General features: G+C 41.5%; 2 pseudogenes; one reads left to right on the top strand and one right to left on the bottom strand.

Annotated features, from left to right (window-relative positions):
- The first annotated feature begins 351 nt into the window (after positions 1 to 351).
- On the top strand, positions 352 to 470 carry LOC146061661 (5S ribosomal RNA; annotated as a pseudogene).
- Positions 471 to 3,640: 3,170 nt separating this feature from the next.
- On the bottom strand, positions 3,641 to 3,759 carry LOC146061872 (5S ribosomal RNA; annotated as a pseudogene).
- Between the last annotated feature and the right edge of the window lie 218 nt (positions 3,760 to 3,977).

Below are 3,977 nucleotides of genomic sequence, written 5' to 3'. Positions count from 1 at the left end.
TTGACCAACACATTGGCCAGAAGAGAAAGTGAGTGGATCTACAAACTGAATACCATTAGCCCAGCTGGAATGAATGAAAACATTAACTTTGGTGTGTTCCTGTAAAAGAAAAGATGAGAAAACAATAACTGGAATTACAACAAGTACGCAATCTCTACCACTCCCAAGTCTCCAAGAAATCACTAATATTCTAATATCACTACTATAAATCCACCCACTTATTCACTAGTTGCAAAGATCACATGTATTTTAAAAGCCAATTGTTTCACCATTTGCACGAGTGCCCAACACAATACAACTTTCGGAACACAGAAGTCACCCCTAAGATAGGTACCAGTTGGTAACCTACTACAATACGATCAAACCGGTGCTGGGTCGCCCAAACTCGGCCGACCTTGGAAGCTAAGCAGCAAAGGGCCTGGCTAGTACTAGGATGGGAGACCACCTAGGAACACCAGGTATTGTATCATATCTGTAGGACCACTGGCTATCACAATTCTCACCAATAAAGATACTTTCTCTATGAGCAGTCTAATCTCATTATTTCACTTCTGTAGATATAACAAGTTAATGACCTCACTGTTAAAGGCAACAATTACCTCACTTTAACACTACCACTGTATAGTACTAACATCATAGGTATGTCACCATAGAAACACCCACTTCACAGAATTCATTTTTACTACACCTCAAGCACAATCACCTATATGAGACCAGATAAAACAAAGAAGCGTACCGACCTATATAGCCCAACCCAGAAAAATAACAAAATATCCGATCTTGTGCGGATACCTCGTTAAGACAATTTTTACTGACTATTTATAATGATTATTTTTAACTCAATTCCCCTTAAATAATAAAAAACTCTCTGTCTATTACTCTTACCTCTGCCCTCACTAATTATAGAATGGCAACCATATATATGGAACATCATGAATCATACTGCACTTTTTAAATGGTGTGCAAGTGATGCGGGAACATTCATAAATTACAGGGAGAACAACCAATTACTTGTCGTCAGAAACTGAAACCTCAGGCACAGAAGAAGAAACAGAACATCAAACCAATAGACCCGGCACTCAGGGAAGAGATATGGCACCGCCTTCAAGAATTGCGTCTTTTTTAGGGGAGCGCACAGAGGACAAAGGCAGAAGAAAAGGAAGAGAAAACACACGTGGAGGGGGGGGGGGCAAGAAACACAACAAGGAAACAAACAAGATGGGAAATGCCCCCACAGATATACAGACAAGGGAAGAGCACTCGCAAAAGGGAATATGTACCCCTATAGAGATGGAGTCTACCAACCCCATGAAAGACACATCGAACCAACTCAAAATTATCAACCTCACGACATACCAACTCAATAAGGAACAAATCTCAGTGCTAGAAAAGGGACTCTCATTCTCTCCGATGGAACATTTCTCCCGCTTCAAATGGGAATGTGATCTCAAACTCTTCTGCAGGAAACTCCTACTCACCAAAATGTAAATCCAATGAGTAAAAAATGTAAAAAATGAGGGAAACACAGAGAACCCCCCAATGCCCACGAGTCCAATCAACATCACAACAACACCTGCCTTGGAGGGACTAGAGAACCAAGAACAGGAAGCACTTCAGGCATTAGAGGACCTACTTTCAGAATCCAACCCCTCAGAGAAACAACAATGGGAAGTAAGAAAAAGTCCACATTCTTTCCTAACGAACAACTCAGCCCGGAAATACAAGTGTTCATGAGAGCAGTTTCAAAAGAACTCGACAATATCCACATGACCAAGACATCACCAAGGATAGGAAAAGACAACTTGAACAGAAGAGAAAGACAAGCCCTCAAAGAAATGAAGAACTGGACAGACGTTATAATCAAACCCTCTGACAAAGGGGGTAACGTGGTCCTATGGGCACAGGAGGCCCTTCGCCAATTACATGACACCCATTGTTATAAACAGCTCATCTTCAATCCCATGGATAACTACAAACAACAATATCATGGTATTATTTACACAGCATTTCATGAAGGCACCATCACCAAACAGGAACAACAATACCTACGGGCAGAAAATCCAAAAATTCCAACGTTCTACTTATTGCCTAAGGTCCATAAAAACATGCAAAATCCCCCCGGACGCCCAATCGTGTCCGGCATTGGTGGTCTAACGGAGAGAGCAAGCACATTCTTGGACCTACATCTCAGACACCATGCCATACAACTTCCATCATTCATACAGGACACAGCAGATATCCTTTGTCGCCTACATGACATCAAACTGGAATCCAACCAATACATGGTAACGCTAGATGTTGAATCACTCTATACGTCCATAAATCATGACCAAGGCGTAGAAGCAGCTGAATATTTCTGTGTTGGTAAATGGTTGGGGAGTGATAATCATTGGTCACGTGCATAAAAAATCATGCAGAAAAATCATACACAAAAAAATAGATATTGTACAATGAAATTTTATCACTGAATGGAGTGATAAAGTAGTAAGAAAAAATGATTATGTGTATAGAAAAAATATATTGATATGCGGTTTCTCTTTCCTGGACGGATAAGACCTGGGTGCGGGCGGGTGTTTCGGTAGTCCCCAGTCACCCTGATCTCCGGTGCGGTGGTTAATAATAGCTAGAGTCGGTTACCTTGCTACCGGAGGGCTTTGCGATAGCTGTCAGCCACGAGCAACGCCATGCAGGTCCTTCTCCGTCTGTCAGCTGTGCGCCGGTCACGTGAGTGCACCACGTGATCGGCCTGTCCCCGACGTACGTTTCTCTTTGCGCTTGTTCACGGGAGGTGTGGCTGAGAGTGGGGGAATCCTATGTCATATGGTACGCGGCAGCCTATCAAGTATAAGATGAGTTGATTGATGGCTGTTGCTGACCACTGCCAAGGCTGCTCTAATTAGCCATTTAGGGAGTGGGGGGCTTGGTTTTATCAGCCAATGATATTGTCTTTTGTACGTAGTTGTGTTGATGAGGCTGTTACATATCGGGATCCACAGTTTGTATTCAGACCATGCAGTTAGGTATTTGTAACTATTGTATATCGCATTGTGCTAATTTCATGTGGTACAAAGCTGGTATTTAGAGTACGGTCTGTTTAGTACCTGTGGTTGTTCTCCCTGTAATTTATGAATGTTCCCACATCACTTGCACACCATTTAAAAAGTGCAGTATGATTCATGATGTTCCATATATATGGTTGCCATTCTATAATTAGTGAGGGCAGAGGTAAGAGTAATAGACAGAGAGTTTTTTATTATTTAAGGGGAATTGAGTTAAAAATAATCATTATAAATAGTCAGTAAAAATAGTCTTAACGAGGTATCCGCACAAGATCGGATATTTTGTTATTTTTCTGGGTTGGGCTATATAGGTCGGTACGCTTCTTTGTTTTATCTGGTCTCATATAGGTGATTGTGCTTGAGGTGTAGTAAAAATGAATACTGTGAAGTGGGTGTTTCTATGGTGACATACCTATGATGTTAGTACTATACAGTGGTAGTGTTAAAGTGAGGTAATTGTTGCCTTTAACAGTGAGGTCATTAACTTGTTATATCTACAGAAGTGAAATAATGAGATTAGACTGCTCATAGAGAAAGTATCTTTATTGGTGAGAATTGTGATAGCCAGTGGTCCTACAGATATGATACAATACCTGGTGTTCCTAGGTGGTCTCCCATCCTAGTACTAGCCAGGCCCTTTGCTGCTTAGCTTCCAAGGTCAGCCGAGTTTGGGCGACCCAGCACCGGTTTGATCGTATTGTAGTAGGTTCCCAACTGGTACCTATCTTAGGGGTGACTTCTGTGTTCCGAAAGTTGTATTGTGTTGGGCACTCGTGCAAATGGTGAAACAATCGGCTTTTAAAATACTGTGCAACTAGTGAATAAGTGGGTGGATTTATAGTAGTGATATTAGAATATTAGTGATTTCTTGGAGACTTGGGAGTGGTATAGATTGCGTACTTGTTGTAATTCCAGTTA

This window comes from Crinia signifera, chromosome 2, assembly GCF_055691185.1.
Source record: "Crinia signifera chromosome 2, ASM5569118v1, whole genome shotgun sequence".
Classification (NCBI taxonomy): domain Eukaryota; kingdom Metazoa; phylum Chordata; class Amphibia; order Anura; family Myobatrachidae; genus Crinia; species Crinia signifera.
The sequence above is the reverse complement of the archived record's forward strand: the minus strand, read 5'-3'. Positions and strand labels throughout refer to the sequence as shown.